The sequence below is a fragment of the Papaver somniferum genome, chromosome 2 (genome assembly GCF_003573695.1).
Source record: "Papaver somniferum cultivar HN1 chromosome 2, ASM357369v1, whole genome shotgun sequence".
Taxonomy (NCBI): Eukaryota; Viridiplantae; Streptophyta; class Magnoliopsida; order Ranunculales; family Papaveraceae; genus Papaver; species Papaver somniferum.
In genome coordinates this window covers 11,476,268-11,483,381 of record NC_039359.1, presented here as the reverse complement: position 1 = coordinate 11,483,381, position 7,114 = coordinate 11,476,268, and the positions used below count along the sequence as shown (strand labels likewise).

The 7,114-nt window shown below is 33.1% G+C and overlaps 1 long non-coding RNA gene across 5 annotated transcripts; it reads left to right on the top strand.

The window, feature by feature from the left end:
* The first annotated feature begins 2,020 nt into the window (after positions 1–2,020).
* LOC113346903 lies at positions 2,021–6,618 on the top strand. 5 transcript variants are annotated; one of them, XR_003358670.1, is made up of 5 exons: positions 2,021–2,205; positions 2,812–2,924; positions 3,035–3,199; positions 3,747–3,894; positions 6,584–6,618. It is a non-coding gene; the product is annotated as an uncharacterized LOC113346903 (long non-coding RNA). The 5 variants fall into 5 exon arrangements; XR_003358668.1 differs by lacking the exon at positions 6,584–6,618 and adding an exon at positions 5,106–5,911; XR_003358669.1 differs by lacking the exon at positions 6,584–6,618 and adding an exon at positions 4,801–5,076.
* Positions 6,619–7,114: the final 496 nt, after the last annotated feature.

Below are 7,114 nucleotides of genomic sequence, written 5' to 3'. Positions count from 1 at the left end.
CAATTAGATTAATCTTGCAAAATCTCTTAGCATTAGAATTTAATTTTTCTCTTTGATATAAATTGTTCGGTTCCCAATCTACATAGATTTGTGTTTATTCATTTTCCTAAAATTTATGATAATATTTAATTCTTGATCCATTTCTTTTCTTGTCTCTTTACCTATTATCACGAACTATTTCTCAAGCATGTATAGTTAGACGAAGTTGGGGAGAAATGACAAAAACAGAAATCATGAAAAAAAAGGGAAATAAAGAGAAATGTGGGAAACTGAATCGATTATATTAATTCATGCATAGCCTTGCATAATACCATTTAGTAGGGGAGAAATAATGACAGAAACAGAAACCATGACAAAAAAGAGGAAAAAAGAGGAATATAAGAAACTGAACCAATTACAATTAATTCTCAAATCTTAATTTGGTCAATTTTTTTATAGGTTTCATTTTTTTTCTGTCCCCTACCCGGCAAATCTTAAAATCACAACATCTTTTTTTTTTTTGAAAAATATGGCCTTTAAAAACTGTTTTAATTTTAAAAAATAAAATAAAAAGGTAATTTGAAAACTAAAATCAAACTAAAACAAAACAAAACAAAATTAACCAAGGGTGACTAAATAATTTACCTGCCCCACCGCCGATCCACCACCACAGTCCACCATCACAACCACCATTAGTACTTAATTTACCTATCTTATGACCCCTTTTCTCACCCTACTACCACTACTTCTTCCATCACCATATTATCGTCACCACTCCACCAGTCTCAACATAGTGGTCCCCCTGCCACCAAAGAGAGAAGTTTATGGGAAGAATGGAAGGATAATTGACATCACTCATGAAATAAGGTCTCATTTACCAATTTTTGGTTCACCAGAAGGTGTGGGTCAGCTGGTGCGGCTTGCAGTAAGTTTGAAAAATGGTTCTTTGTATAACATCTCTGAGTTGAAGTTGATAACCCATACTGGTACTCATGTTGATGAGACTACAACCATAGAAATAACTATCAGGCAGTTGAAAATGGAAATTCATGTATCCAAACATAATGTCTCGAAATATTAAAATCGAAAACTATGCAAGCAGTTGGTGATGGTCAGTTGCAAGCAAGTCAAACATTACACTTACAACATTCACTTAAAAACGCAGATCTTGTCTTTTAAATTATCATAATATGAAAAACCTGACTATGTCTACCACTTAAAAACGCAGATCCTGTCTTTTAGATTATCATAATATGAAAACCCTAACTATGTCTACGAAATTGAAATATGAGAACAAAATAATACCACCTTGGGTTCCTTCAAGTTACAAAAGAAAAAGGAAGCGACTCTGGAAGAATAGAGAAGTGAGTGTAACATCAAATCAGGAATGGAGAAAAAAAGCCTTTTCATTGTAGCGATTTTTAACCCAATTTTGGTTTAATTTTCACCCACTTACAACAAAATCATAGAGGTCATATCGAACCAAAAATTAAAGAAATTCAGAAAAATAACGACAATTTTATCAATAAACAAAAATAACAGTGAATCGTACCCAGGATAATAGAGTTGTGCAATGGATGAGTGCCTGAGAGGGATTTTGATTATGCGATGCATTAGGGCTAAAGGCGTTTCATTTTGAATAAAAGAAGAAAAGAAACCGTTTCACAACGAATTAGAAGAATTAATCTCGGATAAATAGTACTAATATATTTCATGAGTAATTAGGCCATTGGGCTGCCAATAGAGGGAATTTGTAACCGTTGTGCTTTGATATGGGGAATCTGTAACCGTATGTAAAAGCACATATTAAGTGGTTCGATCATGACCGTCCTTTATGTGCCTAAACTGCATATCTAAACACATATTATTGTCTCCATCTGGGCCATTCTTTATGTGTCTAAATTGTGGAGGACCATCTGGGCCATCCTTTTGATTGGTATCCTTACATGACACGGTTTGGATAACTTTACCTATGTAAAGAGTGGTCAGGATCTATTCTTCGCAAAGATAAATCCTTGGTTGTGGTTGTCCAAGCCGGACCCTTTTTCCGCACGTTTGCCATAGTTTGAGAATGAGAAATGAGTAACCGTATACAGACCAATCGTTCTCTCTCCCATCTCAATGCCAAAATCTCCACCCTCAAAATTATTCGTTATCCACTGCTGCCTGCCTGATATTCAATTTCTTCGTCTTCCTTCCTTTAATCATTAAACATGCAACACACAGGTACCATTTTGAGGTTTATTTTGTTAATCATGGGTTGTCCTTCATTATTTTGAGTTTTGTTAGTTCTCAAGGAAGATCGATCAGAATTTTTTTTCTGGAACAAAAATCAAATTACGGGTATGATTTTGTGAGTCTTAGTTCTCTGATTCCCTGAGGCTCAAAATTTTGGTTCATTTTGATTAATTTCAGATTTACTTTCCAGAAAGACAAATCTACAGCTATTATTATTATCCTCTTAACCATCCCTAACCCTCTTACCTTCCGTAATAAAAACCTCATGAATTACAGACCGACGAATTAAGAGAGTGACGGTAACCAGATTAGTATTCCTTTGTGGTTTTGTTCCATCCCACTGTCTTTTTGCAGTTTTCGACTTGGTGACTGAAGCAGCAACGATTTAGGTTTCAATTTCTTTATCTCACACTCACCATTTTTTTTTTTTAAGCTTCAGCTCGAATACCCAACAGTTTTGTTGAATTCTTGAAATTTTATAGTATTGCAGAGTTTGAAACAGTAGTAAAGAGCCATAGGACATGAATTATTTTTGATGTGAATCTCCTCTTAAAATTTTCTTACCAATTAGATTTTTTATTTCTCTTATTGCAGGTAAACATCATCCTTTCAATTGACAATAGAAGGAAATCAAACGCAATCTTTTGTGGGTCTCGATGCACCAAGAAGAGGAAGGCAGGCAGGATTCTCCACCAACAGATCCTAAGGTGATGGCATCCTGAGTCCCAAGTATTTTCATGGTGTTTTTATTTATTTCAATTTGGTTTTTCTACAAATGATTCTTAATTTGGGAACCTCAATACTTGGTGAATATCAGAGTTGGTATCTATTTTGATTGAACGGGAATAACGATAGAGATAATAGTGGTCGTGTAATTATACTTCAAATCAAGGGATTCGCACACGGTGCAAAGTGCTGCTGATATCAGTCTACATTTTAATAATCAAATAGTCAAAATATGGAGCGTTCCAGGAATTTAGAGGTTAGTGATATAATCTAGAAACAAATTTGAGTTATTCATTAAAGTATTTGTCTAGAAATTTCTATTATTTGGGTTTTTTGTTTGCACGAAGAGGGTGTTAGTACTGAAAACTAAACCATAATGTGTATAGCGTATAAAAATGCTTAAACTACGATATGACGACATAGTAATAGCTTCTAATAAAGATGTTGATAGGAATGAGACATCACATTCAATACGGGTACCGTTCATATAGTAACTGATTACTTTTGTGCAAAAGGAATCACTTTCGTGGTAATATTCTTCACCCATTTTGTTTGGATGAATGAGGCGTAACTTAAATAGTTGTGGAGAGTTAAATAAGGTTATACGATGGTTACAAAATACAGTAGTTTCAGTTCTGGGAGGACAAGGAATGCGAGCAGTCGCATCGAAAGTTGCAGAAGATAAAGTTATGTTCTCTAGGGTTAATATATTAGGTTCATACGATACTTTGTTAGACTTGAGTAGATCACATTTCTTTTATCAATGTTATATCCAAGGATTAAAAGTGGGCATTTGGAAGCAGGATTGTGTTCGTCATTCAAGTGATGGAAGCGCGAGGATGTGGTTGAAGCTCAACATAGGAATTCAGCCAGTGAAGATTCAACATTTTTGTTTATGAAAGACAAACATTGCAATTTGTACAGATACAAAGAAAATTGCCAACTAAATTGGTGAGTTATGTTAACATTAGTAGTATTTCACTATATTGGATATGCCAGAGAAAAAGTCTAAAATATATATTTGTTCGGTATTGATTTCACCATTCAGTTATTAAACTTGGTTATCGGATACCTTAGCATTTGGCTACTAGAAGATATGTTTTGTTGTGCAATTGTACACACTTGTGGATTCTATGTTTCTTTATGTTCAGCGCAAATCGAATTTCACTTTTGATATGCAATAAAACCTTTGTTAAACATATCCTCAGGCATGTAGCTTTAATAACCATCAAATTCAGATTATTTGAAAAATAAATGGGTAGCTTTTCGTATGTGCAGCTCGAAAACACACTATAGAGGTAACCATTTGCTAACTTAATGGATAGGATTTTGCTTTTTCTTCTTCTATCTAGATAGATGTACACATACTGCACATATTCATATCTTTGTGGACTCTTATTTGAAACTTTCTGGACCTGAAATGCATGAAAAGCGACATATAAGTCATTAAAAAAGATGTGATTGTGATTCATTCACCCAGTATCTTTAAATAGCTAATTGTCTTTACATGGGGTGGTGATACTAATTTGAAACATGGACGAGACTTTTATTTTTTTCCAAATCTGAAAATTCAATCAAACATTTCTTTTATAAAGAAAGCTCTTGGAAATATGTATGGAAAGGCAGTTGTTTTATAAAGTGTCAATGGGTATCAAGTATCCTACTATATTTATGTAAACAAGCTTGCACCTATGCTTTTTTATCTTACAAATTATTTTTAGCAATGACTATGATTTCGGTAACACTACAAATTTAGTTATAGAATGATCAAAAGTTTCCCATTGACGGGTAAATAGTTTTAATCAAATTCCAAGTGCATCTCGATGTTACTAATATTATAGGTATGTCTCATTGCAGTAACTGTTCCACAATGGGACAATGGGTGTATGCATTTTTTGGTTTCTTAATCTTGACCGTGCAATTTTAGTTTGAAGCTTCTAGATATCAGGAAGTTATATTTTCACTAAAGTGTAAGATAACTGTAGTACATAACTGTATTTGTTTAGTTCTTTTTCTTTAGGAAATGCTTGCCTATTTTCTTCTTTATTTCTGCCGTGTTGGACTCTTAATTATCACCCACCCAAGACGAACTGCCCTACACGGGTTATGTGAATTATCTTACTTACAGTTCGAGCTACTAACATTTTTGAAAATTTTATAAGGGCGGTGGATTTATGAGAGACAGGAGCAACATTCTTAGTCAGATGGTAGATTTTTCTTTCACAAGAACAATTCACTTAATATAAGCACCGTGTCTGATGCTAAACCTATTTTTAGCTCACATCAGTAAATTATGTACAAACCCTCCCGATTCATATATCGAACCTGTTTTTGGTGGAGTTGCTCCTTAGTTTCTAGCTGATTCCTACCAACCGAAAGAATACTATCATGTAAATTTTTCTGACAAGCGAGATCTAGATTCATCTACAATCCTTTAAATACCAAATTATATACTAGGAATTTAAAATACAGAAGAACGAGAAGAATCAGATAATGGTTGGTGTTTCTTACACTATGTTTGGTGTGCTATGGTGGATTTTTTTCCTTGGTAAAAGGTGGCTTCAGATGGAGTTCAGCAAAGGAACACTCTTTTAAGGGTAAATACTTTGTTCTAGGGGTTTGGCACACCATTGTTAAAATTTTAAAGAATCCATCCTTGAAGCTAAGGCGTAGAGAAAAAAATTTAGATATGAAACGAAGTGGCAAGAATGAAACCTTGCGGAGACTTCGAAATTGGGAATTGAAATGCAGTCGTTGGCTGAGATTTTGTTTGTTCGCCTAGATTTTTCTTTCACAGTTGAAAGCACTATTTGACTTTTCCTTGGTAAAAGGTGGTTTCAGATGGAGTTCAGCAAAGGAACACTCTTGTAAGTGTAAATACTTTGTTCTAGGGGTTTGGCATACCATTGTTAAAATACTTTTAAGGGTAAATACTTTTTCGTACATGGTTATCGTTTTTTTGAAGTTTTATTAGATTGATTTTTGTATGAATATTTATTTGTCATATGAAAGAGAAGAAGTTGTGCCTGAGTAATCTGTATCAAATGCGTATGGCGCGAATTATACGACCTATGATGATGTGTAACTTAGTATCAATGCACGGCTTAAACCACAGTTTGGCTAAGTTAGCCTATGTAAATGGTGGTTGAGATTTACTCTCCCAATACATAAATCTATGGTTGTAATTCCTCCCATTAAACTATCATTTAATGACCCATTAAGAAAAATCTAATATAATAAATGATTAAAATCTAATAAATTCCTAACTAATTAGTGTTTCACACTAATTGGTGATAATTAATAAATAATTAATTCCTCATAATAATGTTTTTCACTAATTACTCATAATAAATGATATATTAATTTTTTTCATTATAAATTTTCTATTAATTAAACTAATAAATTTGTATCTCCATTAATAAATAATTTTAGATTAAGGATCTAGAATTTAAAATTGAAGATTTTGAGTAAGAAAATTTTAAGTATTTGTGGTTCAGAATGGCATAAGTACTGTTGTGAACTTCCATGCATGGTTTAATTATTGTATTTGATACATTTGTTTGTTTTTCATGCACTCTATTATTTTTGGAAACTTCCTACTGGGCTGTGGTTGCTCACCCTTTTTCCTCCCTTTCCACAGAGAACGTGAAGAAAGACTATCAGATAAGAAATTATTATACACCACAGAGATTTGGGTATCACGTTTTAAATTTAATCGAAGCGTTATTTTATTTTAATTTGATACTTTTTATTTTATAATTATTATTTGAAAGTTTTCTAATTTTAAAAGTAAGATTACATTTCATTTAGTAAACTTAATTGAACTTGAATCATTGAAATTTTTTAAAACGAAAAACTGGTCCTACATGAGTGGCGGTCCGAAAATTTGGACTTGCTAGCTGGATCGGACCGACCCACAAGGTCGAACATGTGTCTGCTAGAAGTTCGGAAATCCGGGTTGTTACACGCCACCACTACAAAATCACATGATACCACTGTTGCCACCCCCCGCAGTTGCGCGTGCTTTTAATTTTAATCACAAATGTCATGTATAAAGCTTAGATTGAACAAACTTAAGTCTGCAATTAATTTTTTCTATTTTTTTTGTTATTATATTCTCTTTTATATTTAAATCTAATATATTTTATTTTAATATACTAAAACCATTATT